Below are 25,565 nucleotides of genomic sequence, written 5' to 3'. Positions count from 1 at the left end.
CAAATTGTAACAGGGGAGCTAGTTTCTTGAATGATTCCATGTTTTTTTCAGGTACAGTAACGTGGGGTACAGTGTAGTATTGCTTATTTTTTCTCCTGATTGGTGACCCTTGGTGAGTTGAATAGCTTGTTTGCAGGAGTCATTGATGTGAAATGCCTGTCAGATTGACCAACGTACGGACTGTAAGGAAATAGCTTTCCTCTGAAGCATGTCAGTAGATGTGGAGAATATTGTCCATACATTTCTTGTATTTACTGTTGCCCTTTTGGCCAGTGTATGACTGCAAAGGGTCATTATTAAATAGCATGTGGAAGACCTTTTTTTCAGGTGATTGTTAATCAGTGTATGCTTAAATCATAAAACGTCAGGTAGTTATAGATACAGTGGCACTGTTGTACTGTATTGTGCAGCTGTAATTCAGATTCTCTTAAATGTATATATGCAGACAGGTTATATCTGCACTGTACACCCCTATCCAGTTTAAGAAATATTGCTTTGTAATTCAGTCATTTCTCAATACTGTGGGTCCCGATTCATTGTGGCTATTCTTTTACATCATATTGACTATAAAGTTTCACATAAAGAGCTCTGCACCACAGCTTTTTACCTCATGACTTCCAAATGGTATGTATTTGTTGATAGAAGTATTTTGTATATGTATTTCTCCAAAGCCAACTTCATGCTTAAGACATGTGGCAAATATCATGACACCCATGCAGATGGACAATACAGTTACGACTGCTGAATCCTACACAAATGCACTCCATAAGCACTTAGACGAGTGCATGGATCATGCTATCCCAAACAGAACCAAGACGCTATCCTCCAAAAAAGGAAGCCAATCTGGTGGTCCCCTGCCATAAACAAACTCTACAACAGAGAGAAGAAACTGTTTCAGAAGAGAGTAAAATCCCATGAGTGGAAGAGCTCCCTGGTCAGTCTCAGTAACAAGCTGAGATCTCTTATAAGATCCTCCAAAGCTAGCTACGAAAACAAAATCTCCACTGATTGTAGGGACAACCGCAAAGCATTCTATAGCTGTCAAGAATCTCAATGGCAACACCCAGATCTGCTCTGAGTTGCAGCACAACGGCACGAAAATTACAGAACCAACTGATATTGCCAACACTCTGGCAGATAGGTTCAATGCTAACTTTATCCACCTCTCACCCCTTAAAGGGCCCATATCTATATAGGAAGAATGCAGAGTCCCTGTAATCACAACTACGCAGGAAAAAGCTGCACTTTCTAAAGTCAAAAATACAGCATCCATGGGACCAGACTACATCCCAGACTGCGTTTTACATGATCTTCAGAACGAACTGGCTCCCGACCTGAGCACCATGTTCAGTCATAGCCTCATGTCAGGCTTTGTGCCCACTGAATGGTGCACAGCAGCGGTTATCCCACTCCACAAAGGGGGAGCCACCACTGATCCTGGGAACTATCGCCCTATTAGCCTGATGAGTCTGGTTTGTAAGGCCATGGAACGTGTCATCATGGAACTCATAAAGACATTGGTAATCTCCAAACTCTAGACCCCACCCAGTTCAGGTTTTTGAAAGGCAGATTATGCCTTCTGAACCTGATCGAATTCTTTGAGGCAGTCATCAAAGCCATAGACGAGGGTAAAGTGGTTCACACAGCCTATCCTGACCTCGCCAAGGCTTTCAACACCATCCACCATTCTGGAATTATAGCTAAACTCACTAAACTAGGTATAAATCCCTACGTCACAAGATGGGTTGCCAACTGGCTGACTGACAGAACCCACAGTATAAAAGCTGCAGACTCCAAATCTGACTTCAAACCAGTGACAAGTGGATTACCACAGGGTTCAGTCCTGGGACCTCTCCTGTTTGGTATCTACTTCTCTGAAGTATAGGTCAACATTGAAGCCCTTTGGCTAACGAAGTTCGCAGATGACTGCAAACTAGGAGCCGTAGTAGAGTCCCCAAATGATGTGGACATCCTACAGAAGGGCCTCACTGAGACAGATGGCTGGTGTCAGAGCCATGGCCTCAAGCTCAGTGCCAAAAAGTGCTGCATTGTCATCCCCTTTGTTAAAAACTCTGTACCCATGAACTACCACATAGGCGGCAGTCTACTTAATGCCAAATATGTGATGAGACCTTGGGACCCAGGTGGACAGTAGTCTCTCCTTTGATAATCACATCACCACAGTAGTCAGGAAATCCTTCTATGTGCCATACCTCATCACAAAAGGGTTCTCATCCAGGAAGAGAGCATTGATGTTTGTGTTTCACTGTTGCAGTCATTAGTCCGGTGTCGGCTGCTGTCGCCTCTTCCCTGACGTCACTGCGTCAGGGGTATAAAAGATGCAGCTGATGCCATTTTCTTAAGTCTTTCTTGCTGTGCAGTGCCCGAAGCAAAAGCAGATCGCAAGCGCCGGTCGGCTGACTCCTGAGATTTTCAAAGCTGAATTTCAGAACCGAAGTCTTCATTAAAGCTAAGTACCCTGTTGGGGAAACTTTTTTCTTGCTCCAGACCAATGTCAGAAAAAGTTAACAATTGTATTTCTTGTGGGAAGCAAATACCTCATAAGGATTTTCACTCTTACTGTATTCCTTGCCTAGGCCCTGATCATAACGTTGCTAGCTGTCGGTTTTGTGCTAGATTTAACCAACGCACTATCAAGCGTCGGTTCGATTTTGCATTTCATTACTTTGGCCGAAGATTTAATTATATAATGCTGGCGGAACAGCCGACAACTGGAGCTTACAAAAAACACAAGGACAAGGATAGGCATCCGAGATCCAAAACAGACGAAACCACTTCAAGGCCAGTCGCCGGTTCTCAGTGAGGTGCTTTCGCAGCCCCTGGCGCCCGCTACCGACTCCCATGTGGAGCCGACTAGGCCTCTGGATACTCACAGTATTGGACACTCGGAAATCAATCCCTCAGATGGGTCCGGAGCCGCTGAGCAGGCATCGGCTTCTGAGGGTGTCTTCAGACCTACACAACTATATGTTAAGCCATCTTCAGCTTCAAAGACAAAGACTAAAGCAGGTCTAAAGACAAAGAAACAAGTACAGCATTCTCCTATTCAGACTTCCATGCCTAAAAAAACAGATGCTCAAAATGGCCGAAGACCTAATTACCTTGATCAGGGGTTCCCATCAGCCTCCTGATAAGAGGCCTAGGCAAGAGACAGAGTATGATTCTTCTGATCAGGTTTCTATTTCCTCTGATTCCTCTTCTGAACAGGATTACTCCATGCTTCCTTATGAGGATTCTGATGCTGAAGAATCCATTCCTTCAGCCTCTCCTCCTGAGGACTATTCTTTTGGGGAAACACTGCGTACTATGAAGGGAGCATTCCCACTGGGAGAGCCAACATTATTCTGAATCTAAGAAAAGGCTCAGAGAATTCCTGCTTCTTCCTCAGCACAGACCCCTTGCTATTCCACCAGTTCTAGACATTGTAGATAATGTATTTTCAGAGTCCAGTCTGTCCCCTGACTCTCTACCCGCTGCACCTGCTAAGCCAGACAGATACTACAGGGTCCCGAATTCTCATAAATTCCTATATAAAAACCCCGCTGCTGACCCAGAAACTATATCTGAGGGTCCCAGGGGGGGGTTAAAGCTTCCACTGCAAAAAACCCTGTCCCCTCTAATAGGGATTCTAGGGCTCTAGACAGATGGGGGAAAAGTTTACACTTCTGCTACCCTGGCTGTAAGGGCTTTAAACTGTCAATTTCATATGCTTAAGTATCAGCAATATTTAATGTAATTACTTAAACAGAAAATGTTGACAAATACTGAATGTTCAGAGAACAAGGAAATGCAGGATTTATTGCATGCAGCTGAACAAGTGGGAAAGCATACTTTGCAATGTGGTTATGATTCACTGGAGGCCTCTTGCAGGGCTGCTGTTACAGGTTCTGTTATTAGAAGGCATGCTTGGTTAAAGGAACAGAATATGCTTGATCATGTTAAAGCAAAATTATTAGCTGCACCATTACAGCATGATACTTTGCTACTAAAGCAGAAGAGGTGTTGAAAAAATGGAGGATAAAGCAAAATCCATGCAGACAGTCAAGGATTTCTTACAAGTACAGCCACCCAGGTTTAGCAGGAACTGGCCTTCTAAAAATTGGTCCTTTCCAGTGTCAGACAGGCTACAAAGAGGCAGATACAGGCGTCCCAGAGGCAGATCTCAACCCCAAGGCTCATACAGGCCTAAACAGTGGGGTGCTCCTACCTCCAAAAGCGGAGAAGAGAAATCAGAGCCTTACAGGAAACACTCCCAATGACTTTCCTCTACCAGATCCAAACAGTTTTCTTTTGGCAGCCCCCTTAGGGGGAAAACTAGCACTTTTTTCATCAAATTGGCAAATAGTTACCCAAGACAAATTTGTTTTGAACATAGTGTCCCAAGGCTTACAGGTTCCATTTTCACACTCTACCAAGGACAAAGGGCATGCCTGACCTGCCGCACAATCAATGGGCAGAGGCACAAAAACAAATTACAGCCCTCATGGACATGAGGGCCATTCAGCAAGTACCACAACAAGAGCAGGGGCAAGGATTTTACTCCAGACTTTTCCTAGTGCCTAGGAAGGACAAAACCTGGAGACCATTTCTGGACCTGTCTATACTAAATACGTTTCTGGAAGTTCCAAAATTCAAGATGTTGACTCTTCAGCAGCTACTGCCCATGCTGGGCAAGAGGGCTTGGCTCGTAACTTTGGACCTAAAAGAGGCATACCTGCATGTCCCAGTCAGACAATCTTGCAGAAGATACCTCAGATTCATAGCTGGCTCAATGCATTACCAATTCTCTGCACTGCCCTTTGGCTTATCTACTGCGCCCAGGGTCTTTACTAAATGCCTGGCACCAGTAATTGCGTTTTGTAGACAAAAAGGAATTCAAATATATCCCTACTTGGACGACTGCCTAATTCAAGCAGAGAACAAAGACACTCTTCTAAAGCATCTGGCGTTTGTAAAAAGATTACTAATTGGCGTAGGGTACACAGTAAACGCAAAGAAATCAAAACTAGTGCCCTCTCAAGAGATATTCCTGGGTGCAAGCTTAAATACAACTGCCCAGATGGCTTATCTCACGCCAGACAAACAAAAACAACTGACTATTTACTTCAAGAACTTGGCAACAAAAACCCACTTATCTGCAAGGAAAATCCAGCAGGCCTTGGGTTTCATGGCATCCTGCATTCTACTAATTTCATATGCCAGACTGCATATGAGGAAACTACAATGGTATCTGAAAAGTGTTTGGACTCAGCATTGCCACAGCCTGGAGACAGTAATTGCACTCATTCTTTGCCTACAACAGGAGTTTCAATGGTGGGCAGAAGCCTGCTACCACAACAAGGGTCTGCCATTCAGTTTACCCACAGCCAGACAGACACTGACAACGGATGCATTGGATTATGCCTGGGGGGCCCATATGGCTGGAAAATGTATTCAGGGCACATGGCCTGCAAACCAGAGGCATCTTCACATCAATCAAAAAGAGATGCTAGCTGTTCAAAATGCCCTGACAGCCTTCAAGGACCTGCTTCATCCAGGACAGTTACTGATAAAGACAGACAACACTACGATCATGTGGTGCATAAACAAGCAGGGAGGTACACATTCCTATCCCCTGTACAGACAAGCACTGGCCTTCTGGGGCACAGCATTGGCTTTTCAAGTTCACCTGCAAGCACAATTCCTGCCAGGAAAAACAAATACTCTGGCAGATGAACTAAGCAGAAACCTCATGGATCCCCACAAATGGAAACTGGATCCACAAGTCTTCAGCATGATAATACAGAAATGGGGATGTCCAGACATGGATCTATTTGCCTCCCTTCACAACTAGATTTTGCACAAGGATTTACCACAAGCAGGCATGGAAAGTGGACACCCTGTCATTCAGCTGGAACAATCTAACAGTATATGCTTTTCCATCACTGCCACTCCTTCCCAGAGTACTCCTAAAGCTCAGACAAGAGAAGCCAAAAATTATTCTGATTGCACCAGACTGGCCATACCAGCACTGGTACCCAATCCTAAAGAGCTTGTCTCAAGGTCCAGCATAGATATTGCCTCAAACTTCTGATTTGCTGACCCAACAAAGCAATCAGATCCTGCACAGCCAGCTCAGGACCTTAAATCTGGCAGCATGGCAGATAATATAGCCATTCAGAACATTCCTCTTTCAAAAGCTGTTATGGATGTTATCTTGGAGGCCAGGAGGCCCAGTATCAGAAAATCCTATGCAGAAAAATGGAAGAGATTCTGTGCTTGGAACCAGGAACTAGGCATTGACACGTCTGTGCCAAATATCCCTCAGATTTTACAATACCTAACTGAGATGCTGAACAAAGGCCTTTCTTTCTCATCAATTAAGATTCATGCCTCTGCCATTTCTGCACATTACAATATGGAACCACCTATCTTTTCTCATCCTTTAATAAGGCAGTACCTCAGAGGGGCCAAAAACATTAGGTCTCCAAGGAGAGCACCAATTCTGGCTTGGGACCACAGTTATGTTTTGGAAAAGTTCACATTGCCTCCTTTCGAGCCAGCATCAACAGCAGATATACAATTCTTATCCTGGAAAACAGCTCTGCTCCTAGCCATAACCTCTGCAAGGCCAGTCTCGGAGTTACAAGCACTCATGGCTGTGGAACCTTTCATCATTTTTCATCAGACAGGGTTTCTCTGAGGACAAACCCTACATTTATGCCTAAGGTGGTGTCCAGTGTGTCCCTCAACTAAACCAGTCACTTGCCTACCTTTTACCCAAATCCACAGAACAAGGGTGAGAAAATTCTGCATTCTTTGGACATACACAGGCAGTTATGCTTCTACTTGGACAGAACTAAAGTTTTCAGAAACGCTGAGCAACTTTTAGTGTCATATGCTGCAGGATCACAAGGAAAGGCCATCTCACAACAGACTATTTCAAAATGGATAGGCCATTGCATCCGTTTCTGCTATTTTCAACATGGCAAATCAGTGCCTAAGGGCATTAGGCCTCATTCCACCAGAGCAGCAGCCACTTCAGCAGCCTTCCTCAGAGGAGTACCAACCAATTTATCTTAACTTAACTTATCTTAGAGGCTGCAACGTGGAGTTCAGTGCACACTTTTACAAAGCACTGTCACTTGCCTCTCTACTCTAAGTCCAGAGCAGGCTTCGCCACTGCAGTTCTGCAGGGTCTCATAGCCTCTCCTAATCCTATTTAGCCCAGCCACCCAACCTCAGCTTTGGGATTCTACCCAAGAGTAATGACTGCAACAGTGAAACACGATGAACAAAGTACAGTTGTGTACCTACCATAAATGTAGATGTTCGAGTGTTTTCACTGTTGCAGTCCAGGTTACCCACCCACCATCCCCCTTTTCTTTGCTGGGACTTATCTGTACTTCTTTATCCTCTACAACCTTTTTGGTGTATTTGCTTGTAGATGAAGGAAATGTTATTTTTATGCTTGCATTTCTTAGTGGTATATTTTACAGCCTACCTATTTGGGGCACCTGACATCTGGGGCAAGCAAAACTGAAGAAAATGGTGTCTGCTGCATCTTTTATACCCCTAGTGCACTGATGTCAGGGAAGAGGCGACAGCAGCCGACGCTGGACATAGACTTTGGAATTCAGGCCGACTGCGCGGGTAGCCTGCCAGCAGGATAACCCAAGAGTAATGACTGCAACAGTGAATACACTCTAACATCTACATTTATGGTAGGTACACAACTGTACTTTCCCCTCTACTCAACACTCATTATACCCATTATAGACTACAATGCCCCTTTTGGAATGTACCTCACAAGACATCTGCAGCAGCTGGAAAGGCCACAGAAGTACCTCACAAAGAGGATTACTGGCCTCAGACAGATGCCCTACACTGATTGTCTCAAAAAACTCCAGCTTTACTCCGTAGCATGTCGCCTACTCCAAGGTGATTTCTGCCTAACATATAAAGCTATGTCAAACCCAGAGCTTTTGGACATGCTGCACCTAAAGAAATACCAACCCCTCCAAGCTACACGCTCTAGGGACCTAAACCTTATCACCACAATAAACAGGACATGCTGGAGGGATAGATTCCTGTCCCAGAGACTTCCCATACTCTGGAACAAGCTATCCATCTATGTCAAGCAAAATTCCTCATTAGCACTCTTCAAGAAAAATCTTGATGAGTGGATGGGAAATAATAAGTACACCCCGGGCTTCACTTCTGTGGCTCTGCTCAATGGGCACAGGAAAATAAGTGCAAGCAAAAACCCCAGTCACTCACAGCTGCAGGCAAGAAAAGTCTCCAGATTTTAAACACAAATCCAGTAAATAACTCGGCTGCAGGCAATAAAAGTCTCCAGATTTTAAACACAAATCCAGTAAATAACTCGGCTGCAGGCAATAAAAGTCTCCAGATTTTAAACACAAATCCAGTGTAGAGTCAAATCCATTAAAAAACTCAGCTGCAGGCAGTAAAAGTCTCCAGATTTTAAACACAAATCCATTAAATAACTCGGCTGCAGGCAATAAAAGTCTCCTGATTTTAAACACAAATCCAGTAAATAACTCGGCTGCAGGCAATAAAAGTCTCCTGATTTTAAACACAAATCCAGTAAATAACTCGGCTGCAAGCAATAAAAGTCTCCAGATTTTAAACACAAATCCAGTAAATAACTCGGCTGCAGGCAATAAAAGTCTCCTGATTTTAAACACAAATCCAGTAAATAACTCTGCTGCAGGCAATAAAAGTCTCCAGATTTTAAACACAAATCCAGTAAATAACTCAGCTGCAGGCAATAAAAGTCTCCAGATTTTAAACACAAATCCAGTAAATAACTCTGCTGCAGGCAATAAAAGTCTCCAGATTTTAAACACAAATCCAGTAAATAACTCTGCTGCAGACAATAAAAGTCTCCTGATTTTAAACACAAATCCAGTAAATAACTCGGCTGCAGGCAATAAAAGTCTCCTGATTTTAAACACAAATTCAGTAAATAACTCGGCTGCAGGCAATAAAAGTCTCCAGATTTTAAACACAAATCCAGTAAATAACTCGGCTGCAGGCAATAAAAGTCTCCTGATTTTAAACACAAATCCAGTAAATAACTCGGCTGCAGGCAATAAAAGTCTCCTGATTTTAAACACAAATCCAGTAAATAACTCTGCTGCAGACAATAAAAGTCTCCAGATTTTAAACACAAATCCAGTAAATAACTCGGCTGCAGGCAATAAAAGTCTCCAGATTTTAAACACAAATCCAGTAAATAACTCGGCTGCAGGCAATAAAAGTCTCCTGATTTTAAACACAAATCCAGTAGAAAATAATGATCCAAAGGCTAAGTAATATCAAAGATTTAATAAAAAGTGAGTGCTTTCGCGGTGCACCTGGCTGCTTCATCAGACTTTAAAAGTGCATACAATACAGCAAGCTGTTTAAATACTATGGTTAACCAATCGCAACTTTAAGCAGCATATTCATTAAGAATTAAAAGTGTATACCCACAAAAAAACAATAATAAACATTCTAAAACTCAGGGTTAAACTCAAATTCTTTTCAGTGTTTTTTAAGTGCACGTGCTTTTAATAAAGGTTTAAGGGAAACTTTACTTTTTTAACCAGGTAGTTTATCTGCTTTAAAGAACATTATCCATCTTTGTTCATTTGCTTCTGTAATGTTCTTATGTCCCCTCCTCTCATGTTCTCATGTATAACTTCCACAACAAAGAATTTAAAGACATGTTCGTTACCCTTTTCCATGACATGTGCTAATGCACTTTCTGACTTCTTGTTTTTAATACCCCTTAAGTGTTCCAGTATTCTTTCTTTAAGGCTACGATTCATCTTACCTATGTAAAACACATAGCATGCAGTACAGAAACTAAAATAAGTAGTGTTTCTCATTGTGCAGTCTGCATAAAAATTTAATTCTATCCTTACATCTAGTTGGTGGTGTGTAAACTGACTGCCACTAAAAATGTGCTTACATGCTAGGCAATTCCTACCGGAATATGTGCCTACCCTGTCAGAATATATAAATCTCTTATCACTGTTGGCCTTATAACACAAATGTCTCTTCAGTGACTTGTTATTAATAAAAGAAAAACTTGATTGGCTTGTTAATTCATCCTTCAACTCATCTACAGTACTCAAAATATTCCATTTTTTTTTTTATTATAGTGCAGAAAGTGCCTATGTCATTGGAATATGGTAATGTTACTCAGAGAGTTGTTAATAGTACAATTATCTGTTTCTAACCTCTTATTATTTTCTTGTGTTTCATGTTAACCATAATACGATTTACATCTAGTAGCCCTGTGATCCCATGCATTACTTATGCAATTATCTACGTCTATTTCTTTATAACCTCTATCGAGGAATTCCTGTTTCAGGTCAAGCAGAGCTAGTTTAAGTTGCGAGTCATCATTGTACAAGTTGCACGACTGTATACACTTGTCCCTTAAGTACATTGCGCTTTACATGGTTAGGATGCATGCTCTTATTATGTAACAAGTTCTTTCTCATGGGTTTTCTGTATAGGCTAGTTCTAATTCCTTATAGTGAATCATTATTCACCTCAACGTCTAAGATGTCTCTCTTGATTTGAATATTTGTAAGTGAATTTCAGAAAATTGGTGGTTTGATGTAAATATATAATAAATTCCTTTAATTTCGCTTCTGTATTATTCCGTAGCATAAAAATATCATCCACGAAATGAACGTACCATTTTATGGAGTCTTCATAGTTGTTTTGGAGAATTTCATTAGTTTAGTAAAAACAAAACGTAGCAACATCAGTCACCAAGGGTAGAGTGCCTCAAGTAAAGCACCAAAACAACTCCCAAAAATGAACTCTGAGGCACACCACGACAATGAGAAGCTAACCGTTGACCATTTTTTGATGAAAATACATAAAGATAAACAGAATGTTCCCAGTGCACAGTAAGCGCTTTCACATTACAAAAGAATGCTTCATCAGACTGTTCAGGCACTAGCGGATCCCTTACATTTAAATACCACATTCAATCCATTATGTAACCAATCAGCTGTGTGCTCATTAATATTAAAACATATAAAATACATCATATTAAAAGCTTAATATTCATATTCTAATGGAATTGACAAAAGACTATTATATAAACATATAAGCAATTGATAAACTATAATAAATAATAATAATTGTTTAATGAAATCTTCGAAAGTGAGAGGATGCCTGAGGAATGGGTACCTATTTTTAAGAATAAGGGTGATGTGCAGAGCTGTAGTAACTACAGAGGGATTAAATTGATCAGTCACAGCATGAAGTTATGGGAAAGAGTAGTGGAAGCTAGGTTAAGAAGGGACGTGATGATTAGTGAACAGCAGTATGGTTTCATGCCAGGAAAGAGCACTAGAGATGTGATGTTTGCTCTGAGAGTGTTGATGGAGAATTACAGAGAAGGTCAGAAGGCGTTGCATTGTGTCTTTGTGGATTTAGAGAAAGCATATGACAGGGTGCCTAGAGAGGAGTTGTGGTATTGTATGAGGAAGTCGGGAGTGTCAGAGAAGTATGTAAGAGTGGTACAGGATATGTACGAGGGTAGTGTGACAGCAGTGAGGTCTGCAGTGGGAGTGACAGATGCGTTTAAGGTGGAAGTGGGATTACATCAAGGATCAGCTCTGAGCCCTTTCTTATTTGCAATGGTGATGGACAGGTTAACAGACGACGAGATCAGACAGGAGTCCCCGTGGACTATGATGTTTGCAGATGACATTGTGATCTGTAGTGAGAGTAGGGAACAGGTGGAGGAGACCCTGGAGAGGTGGAGATATGCTCTATAGAGAAGAGGAATGAAGGTCAGCAGGACTAAGACAGAATATGTGTGTTTGAATGAGAGGGAGGATAGAGGAATGGTGAGGATGCAGGGAGTAGAGGTGGTGAAGGTGGATGAATTTAAGTACTTGGGATCAACAGTTCAGAGTAATGGTGAGTGTGGAAGAGAGGTGAAGAAGAGAGTACAGGCACGATGGAGTGGGTGGAGAAGAGTGTCAGGAGTCATTTGTGACAGACGAGTACCAGTAATAGTGAAAGGGAAGGTCTACAAGAGGGTAGTGAGACCAGCTATGATGTTCTTCGTGTTATCCTGCTGCAGTCATCACACTTGGGTTATCCTGCTGTCAGGCGGTCCCACAGTCGGCCTGAGTTCCAAAGTCTTGGTCCTGCGTCGGTTGCTGTCGCTTCTTCCCTGACGTCAATGCGCCAGAGGTATATAAGAGGCATCCGACGCCATTTTCTTCAGTCTTTCTTGCCGCGCGGTGCCCGAAACAGAAGCAATTCGCAAGTGCCGGTCGGCCGACACCTGAGATTTTCAAATCGAATTTCAGTCCGAAGTCTTCAATAAAGCTAAGTACCCCGTTGGGGAACCTTTTCTTGCCTCAATCCGATGTCAGAAAAAGTTAACAATTGCATTTCTTGTGGGAAGCAAATACCTCATAAGGACTTCCATTCTTATTGTATTCCTTGCCTAGGCCCAGACCACGACGTCACAGGTTGTCGGTTTTGTGCTAGGTTTAATAAACGAACTGTCAAACGCCGTTTTGACTTTGCACGACATTACTTTGGTAGGAAATTTAATTATATCATGCCGTTGGAGCAGCCGACGACCAGCATGCATAAAAAACGCAAGGATAAGGACAGGCAGCCTAGGACCAAGCCGGACTCCGAGGCCTCTGCTGGGCCTGTCGCTGGTTCTCCTGTTTTCAGTGAGGCGCCTACGCAGCCCCTGACAACCGCAGAATTGGAACCCCAGACAGCTGCGGATTCTCAAGTGGAGTGTACTAGGCTGTCACAGCCATCTTCATTAGGCCCTTCCGACACCGGAGCAGAAGGAGATCCCGGTGCAGTAGAAACACCTTCGGTTGCAGAAGGTGTCTTCAGACCGACTACACTCACCACTAAATCTTATGCTAAGCTTAAAACTCCATTAAAGCCAAAAAAGACTGTACATCAGTCTCCAGTTCAAGGCCCCATGCCTAAGAAACAGATGCTTATGATGGCTGAAGATTTGATTACCCTAATCAGGGGTTCCCATCCCCCTCCAGATAAAAGACCAAGACAAGAGGAGGATTATGCTTCCTCTGACCAGGTTTCAATTTCCTCAGATTCTTCTGAGGAACAGGATTACACTTTTCCCCCTTATGAAGACTCTGATGCTGAAGACTCTATTCCCTCAGCATCTCCCCCTGAAGACTACTCCTATGGGGAAACTTTACATACCATGAGGGAACATTTCCACTGGGAAGGCCAGGACTACTCTGATTCTAAGAAAAGGCTCTGAGAGTTCCTTTTACTACCCCAGCACAGACCACTTGCTATCCCTCCAGTTTTAGACATTGTGGATGATGTTTACTTGGAGTCTAGTTTAAATCCAGACTCTCTACGTCCTGCTCCAGCCAAACCAGACAGATACTACAGAGTACCTGACTCACACAAATTCCTTTATAAAAGCCCTGTGGCTGACCCAGAAACAATTTCCCAGGGTCCCAAAGGGGCTAAAGCTTCTATGGCTAAAAATTCTGTGCCCTCTGAAAGGGATTCCAGAGCCCTAGATAGATGGGAAAGAAGATATACACCTCAGCTGCTCTGGCTATCAGAGCATTAAATTGTCAGTTTCACATGCTGAAATATCAGCAATTCCTAATGTCTCAATTAAAACAAAAAATGAGCACACATTCTGAACAGTCTGAATTCAAGGAAATGCAGGATATGTTGCATGCAGTCGAACAGGTGGGCAAACCTACTTTACAGTGTGGATTTGATTCATTGGAAGCTTCCTGTAGAGCAGCTGTTAACTGGGTCTGTTAAACGTAGACATGCTTGGTTAAAAGAACAAACCCTACCTGATCATGTTAAAGCAAAATTATTGGATGCACCTTTACAGCAGGATGTATTATTTGGTGTCAAAGCAGAAGAGGTTTTAAAGAAAATGGAGGATAAGGCAAAGTCTCTGCAGACGGTCAAGGATTTTTTTATAGGTACAACCCCCTCGTTTCAGCAGAAATTGGCCAACAAAAAACTGGTGCTTTCCAGCTTCTAACAGATCACAGAGGGGTAAATACAGACGCCCAAGGGGCAGAGGTCAGTCACAAGGCCCTTACAAACCTCGCCAATGGGGTACTGCTACCCAGAAAGGAGGAGAAGACAGGCCCCAAGCTAGCAGAATACAAACACAATGACTCATCTTTCAAACTACGAAGCAAATCTCTCTTGGCAGCTCCCTTGGGAGGAAAATTAGCACTTTTTGCAGACAACTGGCACATCATCACAAAAGACAAATGGGTCCTAAACATTGTCTCACAAGGATACAGATTCCACTTTCGTACCTTACCAAGGATCAAAGGAATGCCAAACCTGCCACCAAATCAATGGGCAGAGGCACAAAAACAAATTACAGCTCTCATGGACATGAGAGCCATTCAACAAGTACCTACACAGGAGCAAGGACAAGGATTTTACTCAAGACTCTTTTTCTAGTCCCCAGAAAGGAGAAAGCATGGAGACCCATTCTGGATCTTTCAGTTCTGAACACCTATCTGCAAGTACCAAAATTCAAGATGCTAACACTACAGCAGCTTCTTCCCATGCTGGGCAAGAAGGCTTGGCTAGTAACGTTGGACCTCAAGGAGGCATACCTGCATGTCCCTATCAGACAAAATTGCAGAAGATACCTCCGCTTCATTGCAGGTTCAACCCATTATTAATTCTCTGCACTGCCCTTTGGCTTATCTGCTGTGCCCAGGGTCACAAAATGCCTGGCACCAGTAATTGCATACTGCAGACAAAGAGGAATTCAAATATACCCATACCTGGACGACTGCCTTATTCAAGCAGAAAGCAAGGACATTCTTTTAAAGCATCTGGCATTTGTCAAACACCACCTAAGTTGCCTAGGGTACACAGTAAATGAAAATAAATCAAAACTAGTGCCCTCACAAAACATAATATTCCTGGGTGCCAGCTTGAATACAACGGCCCAGATGGCTTATCTCATGCCAGATAAGCAACAACAGCTGACTCAATACTTCAAAATAATGGCAACAAAGACCCAACTCCCTGCAAGAAAAATTCTGCAGGCCTTTGGATTCATGGCATCTTGCATACTACTAATACCATTTGCAAAACTGCATATGGGGAAATTACAATGGTACCTGAAAAGTGTATAGACTCTGCACAGCCACAGCTTGGAAACAATGATATCACTCATTCCCTACCTTCAACAGGAGTTTCTATGGTGGGAACAGGCATGTCACCTCAACAAGAGTCAGCCTTTCACCTTACCCACAGCCAGGCGAGCTATGACAACAGATGCATTGGACTATGCCTGGGGAGCACACATGGCAGGACAGTGCATTCAGGGCAAATGGACTACAGATCAAAGGCATCTGCATATCAATCAAAAAGAAATGCTAGCAGTACAGAATGCCCTAACAGCTTTCAAGGACTTCTTACACACAGGACAACTAATAATAAAGATGGACAATACCACAGTAATGTGGTACATAAACAAGCAAGGGGGCACACATTCCTACCCTCTATGCAGTCAAGCAATAACCTTGTGGGACACAGTACTGTCTTACCAAGTTCAAATACAAGCACAATTCCTGCCAGGAAAGAAAAACACATTGGCAGACGACCTAAGCAGAAACATCATGGATCCCGAATGGAAACTAGATCCACAAGTATTTGCAATGATAACTCAAAAATGGGGACACCCAGACATAGATCTGTTTGCCAACCCCCAAAACTACCAACTTCAAAAATTTTGCACAAGGATATTCCACCCACAAGCTTGGAAAGTGGACGCCCTCTCATTCAGTTGGAAAATATTAACAGTGTATGCCTTGTGTACAGTGTATCAGATTGGAGAGGCCACAAATGATACTCATTGCACCGGACTGGCCACGCCATCACTGGTATCCAGTTCTAAGGAACATGGCCCACCATGGATTTTACCACAAATTCCTCGCCTGCTCACCCAGCGAGACAATCAGATTCTACACAGCCAGCTCAAGACTTTAAACTTGGCTGCATGGCAAATTACCTAAACAACCAGCCAACACCTCTATCCAAAGTTGTTATGGATGTCACTCTGGAGGCCAGGAGGCCCAGCACCAGGAAAACCTATGCAGACAAATGGAAAAGATTTTGCGCCTGGAACCAGGCTAAAGGCCAAAATCCCCTTGATCCAAACATTCCTCAGATTCTACTATATTTAACTGAGATGTTGCACAAAGGACTTTCCTTTTCATCTATTAAGATCCACACCTCAGCAATTTCAGCTCATTACAACACGGATCCTCCTTTATTTTCACATCCAGTCCTAAGACAGTACCTCAGAGGGGCTAAGAACATAAGATCGCCCAGGAGAGCACCAACACCTACTTGGGACCTCAACTTTGTTCTGGAAAAGCTTACACTGCCGCCCTTTGAACCAGCTTTCTCAGCTGATTTAAAGTTTCTTTCATGGAAAACTGCCCTGCTGCTAGCAATAACTTCAGCTAGAAGAGTCTCAGAACTGCAGGCACTAATGGCAGTAGAGCTTTTCCTCATTTTTCATCAAGACAGAGTCTCTCTGCGAACTAACCCTTCCTTTATGCCAAAGGTGGTATCCAGTGTGGCCCTAAACCAAACCATTCATTTGCTCACCTTTTTTCCAAATCCCCAGAACAAAGGAGAAAGACTCCTGCACTCTTTGAACATTCACAGGCAATTACATTACTACTTGGATAAAACTAAGGCTTTCAGAAAATCTGACCAGCTCTTTGTAGCCTGTGCTGCAGGATCACAAGGAAAAGCTATCTCAAAACAGACCATTTCAAAATGGATAGGACATTGCATACGTTTCTGCTACACGCATCATGGGAAACCGGTACCTGCTAACATTAGGTCCCACTCCACCAGGGCTACAGCTACATCAGCAGCCTTTCTCAGGGGAGTCACAACCAAGGATATTCTGGAAGCTGCAACTTGGAGTTCAGTGCACACCTTCACAAAACACTATCACTTACCTCTATATTCTAAGACTAGAGCTGGTTTTGCCACTGCAGTTTTGCAGGGCCTACTAGCTTCTTCTAACCCTGTTTAACTCCACCGCCTATCCTTAGCTTTGGGATTCAACCCAAGTGTGATGACTGCAGCAGGGTAACACGAACATAGTACAGTTTTGTACCTACCATAAATGTAGATGTTCGAGTGTTCACCCTGCTGCAGTCCAGGTTACCCTCCCTCCATCCCCTCTGAACTAGCTGGACTTATCTATACCTTTCTATCCTATACAACCTCTGTGATGTATTTGCTTGTGCCTGAAAGTATTGTTTTATTTTTATATAGCAATATATATATTGCCTACCTATTGGGGGCACCTGACATCTGGGGCAAGAAAAACTGAAGAAAATGACGTTGGATGCCTCTTGTATACCCCTGGCGCACTGACGTCAGGGAAGAAGCGACAGCAACTGACGCCGGACCAAGACTTTGGAACTCAGGCTGACTGCGGGACCGCCTGACGGCAGGATAACCCAAGTGTGATGACTGCAGCAGGGTGAACACTCGAACATATACATTTATGGTAGGTACAAAACTGTACTTAAATAGTTTCATAGTTTAGTACTAGGCTATCTGCCATGAGGCATTTGCAAGCCTAGCCCTAGAGATGTGGCTTTCGCCACCCCATGTAGTGGTACTAAGGTGTATAGAATAAATTTAGAATACTGTGCCTTTGTCTAGTAGTGACACATTAAAGACTCCCTTACTTATTAAAATTAGTTTACTGTGCCTCTGTTAAGTAGTGATACAGGGGTGACCCCCGGGGTAAACCTACGATCTCCCATCCACTCGTCAAGATTTCTCTTGGAGAGTCAGTGAGGGGCTCTGCCTAACATGGACTGGGATTTTGTTCCAGAGTATGGGAAGCCTCTGAGTTATGAATCTGTCCCTCCAGCATGTTCTATTCATGTTTGTACTGAGGTTTAAATCTTTGGCTCTCATGGTTCTTATGGATTTTGATTTTTTGAGGTGGAGCATGTCCATCAATTCCTGGTTGGACATGGCCTTGTATGTCAGGCACAGATCACCTCTGAGCAGGCGGTATGCTACTGAATAGAGCTGGAGTTTCTTTAGCCTGGCAGCATATGACATATGTTGGAAGCCCTTGATCCTCTTGGTGAGGTACTTCTGGGGTCTCTCCAGCTGTTGTAAGTGCCAGGTGAGGTGCATACCAAATGGGGCATTGTACTCAATCATGGGCCTGATACGGGAGGAGTACAGGGGCACGATGACCTCCTTTGATCTGGATGTGAACCCCTTCATGATAAGGTGGGCAAGGTAGAAAGTCTTTCTAACCACTTTGGCAACGTGGGTGTCAAATGAGAGGTCATTATCAACTTGGGTCCCCAGGTCTCTGATTACTTTTTCGGTACTCAGTGGGTTACTGTCTATGTGATGATTTGTGGGTATTTTGTTTTTCCCCAAAGGGGATGACTATACATTTCTTGGCATTCAGTTTAAGGCCATGATTCTGGCACCAGTTGTCCGTTTCGGTGAGGCCTTTCTGTAGGATGTATGTGTCAGCTGGTGTATCGACTATGGTGCCTAGTTTGCAGTCATCTGCGAACTTTGTCAGCCGCAACCCTCCCATGTTTGCTTTCACATCTGAGAAGTAAATGCCGAACAAGAGGGGTCCCAGGACAGAGCCCTGTAGGACACCACTTATGACTGGCTTTGAGTCTGACATGGCTCCCGCAATCTTGACTTTATGGGTTCTGTTCTTTAGCCAGTTTGCAACCCATCTTGTGACATATGGATTTAGTTTTAAGCTGTTTAGCTTTTCTATGATCCCCTAGTGGGGTATTGTGTTGAAGGCTTTACCCAAGTCCAGGTAGGCTGTATGGACTGCCTTGCCCTCGTCAGTGGCTCTAGTGACTGTTTCGAAAAAGTCAACCAGGTTCAAAAGGCAGGATCTGCCTTTTACAAAGCCAAACTGGGTGGGATCAAGTGTCTGTAGGTCCCCAATGTCATTGTTTGAGTTCCATAATAATTCTTTCCATAGCTTTGCAAACCAGGCTGGTCAAGCTTAGTAAGGTAGTTCTCAGGGTCTGTAGTGGAGCCTCCCTTGTGGAGTGGTACCACTGTTGCTGTACGCCAGTGTTCAGGTACATATCCTGTAGTAAGGCTAAGGTTAAATAACATTTTTATATGCGGGTTTAGCTCCTCTTGGAGTTCACGGATCACACAGCCGGGGATACCATCAGGTCCCATAGATGCTGTCTTTTTTGCTTTGTTGAGGGTGGTTCTCACCTGGACATCAAAGATGACAGGGAGGTTACATTCAGCTGGGATGAGTATTTCTTCTTTTGGAGTTGAGGGAGGGGAGAAATTTGCACTGAACCTGTCTGCCAGAATGTTGGCAATATCTGTGGGTTTGGTAAATTTTTTGTCGTTGTGTACTAACTCTGAGCATATCTGAGTGTTTCCGCCCAGGTTTCTAACATAACTGAAGAATGCCTTGTGGTTATCTTTAGTGTCCTTGGCGATTTTTCTCTCAAAGTTGGCCTTGGATATTTTTGTGAGAGAACGTAGTTTTCTACTAGTGCTGATCAGAGATGCCTTCCCTTTATGGGATTTTGCTCTGTCTTGCAGTAGCTTCCTTCTTTTATTATACTGGGGTCCACCAGACAGGACCTTTGGTGGAGAGGGTCTTGGTTTTATTTGGGATTGCACGATCCATGCATTCTTGGAGATGTCCGTAGAAAGCATTTGTGTAGGATTCAGCATTGTGGGATGTGGTTTCCATTGGCCCTGAGGGTTTAAATGATACCATCTCAGTCTTGAGAAGTGTAAAGTCGGCTTTTGAGAAGTTTCTCACTGTAGTCTTTTGTGCTAGGGGTGGAGGTGGTAAATATATATCCAGGGTGATTAGTTTGTGGTCACATCTCACCAGTGAGGGCAATACTTCCGGTGTGGAGCATTTTGTCCCCATGTTTGTGATGATCAGGTCTAGTATATTATCCCCCCTTGTGGGAGAGGTGACTAGCTGTTTCATTGCATTTGAGTTTATGAATTCCAGGAACCTTTCGGCTAGGGTGTTAGGGCTAGAATAGTGCACCCAGTCTATGTTAGGGTAGTTGAAGTCTCCCAATATGATGGTATTTGGTGAGACATTCATATCTTCCAATGTCTTCAGGAAGGCTGAGTGGGGTTCTTGAGATTGGGAGGGTGGTCTGTAACATGCAACCAGTTGTATAGCAGTTTAGCCTACGGTTAGCTGCACCTGGATGGTCTCCGATGGTTCATGAGTTGCCACTAACCTAGAGGTGTGGGTATCCTTGATGAATATGGACACTCCCCCTCACTTTGTGGTTCGGCCCGGGTTTTGGGGCCGAAAAGCATGATACGAGGTAAAGCCTGGTAGCGCTGGGGTGCTTTCAGGAGCCTTGAACCAGGTCTTGGTTACAGCGCAGACATCGATGTTCTCCATACTGAGGAGTGCTTCGAGAGCCTGCATCTTGAGATTTAGACTACTGGCGTTGAGCAGCATTACCCTTAATTTTTTTCCATTTTTGTTTTCTAAGGAGGTTGGTTTGTCTTTTGAGCCTTGCCTAAAAAAGGCACTATGGGGGTGGCAAGAGCCTTAGCCAATATCCGGAAGCCCAGTGGTGACAGGTGCAAGCCGTCCCTTGCGAAGCAGCGTGGCTTGTCCAGCATGTCATCCCAAGCAGACAGACATTGGATCCCCCTAGAATGACACCAGTAATTGAGCCAGTTATTAAAGCTGATCATCTTGTCTTTGTATTGTGGCATCATTCTTGGTGACGGCAGGATGCTGCTCAGGGTCAGGGTCATACCAGCCTGGGCTACATAATCAGAGAACTCCTCAATGTCTCTTTTCATGTAGTCCAAGGAGGTACGTCTCAGGTCATTCACGCCGGCATGGACAATGTCATATTTGTACGTGCCTGAATGCGTGTGTTATATGGTGGATCCTAGCCCCCGATAGGCAGATTACCATTACCCTCTCCTTGCTCAGCCTGGTAAGTGGGTCATCAGTGTGTCTGACTATAGAGTCACCTATCACTAGTGTATCAGGCATAGTGTTTGGCCTTAAGGGCTGTGATTTATTGACACACCGATTTATTGAAGTATGTGTTGTATGTGTTATGTTTTGAGGTGGTGGATTTTTGGGTGTCTGCTTTGGGAGCCTCTGTTGTTTTGGTAAGTTTTTCACTAGAGCCTCCGAGTATGTTTTTGTGTTGTTATGTGCTTGATTTGCAGTTGGGGTAGGTCTATGTGTGACTGGGTTTGTTGTGTGTGTGGTTACCTTCTCCTCCTGTCTGGTCTTGCCAGTCCTGAGTTGAGAGAGTTCAGCCTCCAGTTTGGCTATATAGTTGCGTCTCTCACATGTATTTGTGTTTGTTGGGAGGAGGAGAGGGTTGTCTGTGTACATGAGACAATTATAGCATTGTCTCAAGATTCCCATATTAACCAGCTGAGCAGGAGAAGATGCTAGCAATCTACCACTCGACATGCTAGAATATTATAAGACAGTGCTTTGCCTTTAAGGGAAGTGGTTGGGGTGGTAGGTGGATGTAGTGCTACTTGAGTTTGAGAGTGCTTGCTTAGAAGAGTAGCTTAGAGAACAAGTGCTATGCTTATAATATAATGAATAGACTGGTTATTCTAAGAGTAGAGCTTTCTAAGGGAAAATTTGAAGAGCAGACTTGGCGGAGCCAGGAAAAGTTTAACCGGCGCTATGCGCACAATCATGCAAAGCAGCGCTGATGCGGATTTTCAACAGGGAACTTGAAAAGAGCTAGAAATGGTCCAAAACAACCAATTGCTACAGCTCTTGTGCTGAGGTCACTTCCTTCAGGGACAGATAGGCTGCGGAAACAGTGGCATTGACAAAAAGGCAGGAGTCAGAGCTTGACGTGGCAGAATTGAAGATGTTAAGATTTGCACTGGGTTTGACGAGGATGGACAGGATTAGGAGCAAGTATATTAGAGGGTCAGCCCAGGTTGGAATGTTTGGAGACAAAGCCAGAGAGGCAAGATTACATTGGTTTGGACTTGTGCTGAGGAGGGATGCAGAGTATATTGGGAAAAATATGCTAAGGATGAAGCTGCCAGGTAACAGGAAAAGAGGAATGCCTAAGATAAGGTTTATGGATGTGGTGAGAGAGGACATGCAGGTGATTGGTGTGACAGAGCAGGATGCAGAGGACAGGAAGAAATGGAAACAGTTGATCTGCTGTGGTGACCCCTAATGGGAGCAGCTGAAAGAAGAAGAATATATTAAAAACTTTGTAAGATGATAAGACATTAATGAGAAAAAATTTTGCATTAAGCATCTTTAAAAATACCTGCATCTAAGACACCTGGGACTGATATCAAAAAAGATATATAAAAAAAGATAACCATCTAAAATGTGAGCATATAAAACAATATAAAATATGTATAAAAACAATTGTACAAAATTTTTAAGACCTGTTAAAAAAGACAATTAAGGACTCATATTAGGTTAAAATGTGAAACAACTAAAAAGCACAAATACCTATGGAGTTCCTATAAAGCTTCATCACAATGAATATAATGTTGCTTGAGGGAATAAGAAAAAAATGGGGGAGTCGTATATAATGCAGACAAAGTAACATAATACAATGGGAGATGTTGCTGAAACATATAGACATCAATGTTTGAAACCCCTTGAGCTAATAAAGGGTTTCAAAGACACTCTGTCAGCTTGCAGCTTCATAATCCATCTGGTTTCTCTTTGTTCAGTGTAGTTCTTATAATCACCGAATCTAACATCTCTGTATATTAATTCTAGGGCCATATACCTTCAGTTATCACATGTTTGGCCAAAGCATTACTGTGGTCCTCTCTGTTGATGGCACATACGTGTTCTCTGACACGTTCCCTGAGGGTCCTGTTAGTCTTGCCAACATAGAAAGATGTGCACGTCATGCAAACAGCTAAATAAAGCAAACTGCTTGCCCTGCAGTCTGCGTATATTCCAAATTCATAGTGTCGTCCTGTGTCTGGGTGACTTAACTTATTATCATTCAACATGTAACTGCATTGATTATATATGACCCCCCCCCCCCCATTTTTTCTTATTCCCTCAAGCAAGATTATGTTCATTGTGATGAAGCTTTATAGGAACTCCATAGGTGTTTGTGCTTTTTAGTTTTCACATTTTAACCTACATATACGAGTCCTTAATTGTCTTTTTAACAGGTCTTAAAAATGTTCTATAGTTGTTTTTATACGTATTTTATATGCTCACATTTTAGATGGTTATCTTTTCTTTTGCATCTGTTTTGATATAAGTCCCAGGTGTCTTAGATACAGGTATTTTTAGATATGTTTAATGCAAGATTTTTTTATCATTAATGTCTTGTCTTATCTTACAAAGTTTTTAATATATTATTATTATTTATTATAGTATATCAATTGCATATGTTTATATAATAGTCTGTCAATTCCATTAGAATATGAATATTAAGCTTTTAATATGATGTATTTCATATGTTTTGATATTAATGAGCACACAGCTGATTGGTTACATAATGGATTGAATGTGGTATTTAAATGTAAGGGATCCGCTAGTGCCTTAACAGTCTGACGCATTCTTCTGTAATGTGAAAGCGCTTACTCTGTATTGGGAATGTTCTGTTTTTCTTTATGTATTTTCATCAGTAAACGGTCATAAACAGGCAACAGTCAGCTTCTCATTGTCGTGGTGTGCCTCAGAGAGTTAATTTTTGGGAATTTCATTAGTTTCCCAATGTGGCAGGACTAGGTTGGCATAGCTGTTGGCACAAGGTGTGTCCATAGCTATGCCAACCTTTTGTAGAAAGAATTCATCATCAAAAGCAAACATTCTCCAAAATAATTTTTAATAATGCCCATAACAGCCTAGCTTTATTAGAGTTCATTACGTATATATCATGAACAGTGTGAACGACCCAGAAGGGAAGGGGAAGAGCTGGAAACTACATGATCAGGTTCAGTAATAAATATTTCTTCTGTTTTACTTCTGAGGCACATATGTTGTTACTGGCTAAAGCTTTAAACTGTATACCTTCACAGAAAGCAAACATGGTTGACATATTGAGAGAAATGAAATTTTTGGTAGAAAGCTTACCATGCATACTATGTTTAAAGGCAATAAAACTGTTATGAAGTTTTTAAAAAAACAAGCATATACATCCCCCCACCACATTCTACAATAGAAACTTCCCTAGAAGTATGCGAAAATGAGATTAGGGAAGTATTCTGTAAAGGTACTAAAACCAACTACTTTAACACGTCTCAAATGGAATACCAGGCCCTGCATGAATAAAAGGAAGGAAATGTCATGCATGGAAATTAGTCCTGCTCATAAATGTGTGGGGGTTGTAGTATTAGACAGAGATCTATATTTACAACAAATGGGGAGTCTTTTAAATGATGAGAACGCATATATTTCTATTTCTAGAAGCGCTGTAAAAGGGATTATTGATAACATTTCATTTTTGGTGTTTGATTTATTACAGATATGATAGCAGAACATTTGTTTACATATTTTACTGTTAAATATCCATTGGTAGCAAACATGTCTGGTCTACCTAAAATGCATAAACATTCTACCATACCGCCAATGCCACCAGTAGTTTCTAGTAGAGGCTGGGCTAAGGAGCCCCTCTCCATATTTGTAGAAAAAAACCTGCACCCTTTTCTTGAAAGTTGTAATGCTGTGCTTAGAGACACAAAGATGTTCATGCAGAATTTATATTCAAAAATGACAGATATACAAGGTTGAATACATGTCTGTGGCCTTAGAGATTGAATTGCTCTTTACAGTGATACCTAATACTTTGGGCATAGATAATATAAGAAAATTTCTGACCCAAAAAGGTATGAACTCTAATAAAGCTAGGCTGTTATGTGCATTATTAGAAATGATTTTGGAGAATAATGTTTGCTTTTGATAATTAATTCTTTCTACAAAAGGTTGCCGTAGCTATGGACACATCTTGTGCCAACAGCTACACCAACCTGGTCCTGCCACATTGGGAAAATAATGAAATTCTTCGAAACAACAACTCTAAAGATTCCATAAAATGGTACGTTCATTTCGTGGATGATATTTTTATGCTATGGAATAATACAGAAGATAAATTAAAGGAATTTATTATATATTTACATCAAACCACCAATTTTCTGAAATTCACTTACAAATATTCAAATCAAGAGAGACATCTTAGACGTTGAGGTGAATAAAGATTGACTACAAGGAATTAGAACTAGTCTATACAGAAAACCCATGAGAAAGAACTTGTTACATAATAAGAGCATGCATCCTAACCATGTAAAGCGCAATGTACTTAAGGGACAAGTGTATACAGTCATGCACTTGTACAATGATGACTCACAACTTAAACTAGCTCTGCTTGACCTGAAACAGGAATTCCTCGATAGAGGTTATAAAGAAATAGACGTAGACAATTGCATAAGTAATGCATGGGATCACAGGGCTACTAGATGTAAAT

General features: G+C 42.4%; 1 protein-coding gene across 1 annotated transcript in view; it reads left to right on the top strand.

The window, feature by feature from the left end:
• Positions 1-25,565, top strand: part of CHD8 (chromodomain helicase DNA binding protein 8) — a gene marked incomplete in the record, with an annotated part of 4,119,653 nt that overhangs the window by 2,937,170 nt on the left and 1,156,918 nt on the right.

Source organism: Protopterus annectens, chromosome 16.part0 (assembly GCF_019279795.1).
Source record: "Protopterus annectens isolate FY-2018-M chromosome 16.part0, PAN1.0, whole genome shotgun sequence".
Taxonomy (NCBI): domain Eukaryota; kingdom Metazoa; phylum Chordata; order Ceratodontiformes; family Protopteridae; genus Protopterus; species Protopterus annectens.
This window is presented reverse-complemented; position numbering and strand designations above follow the sequence as displayed.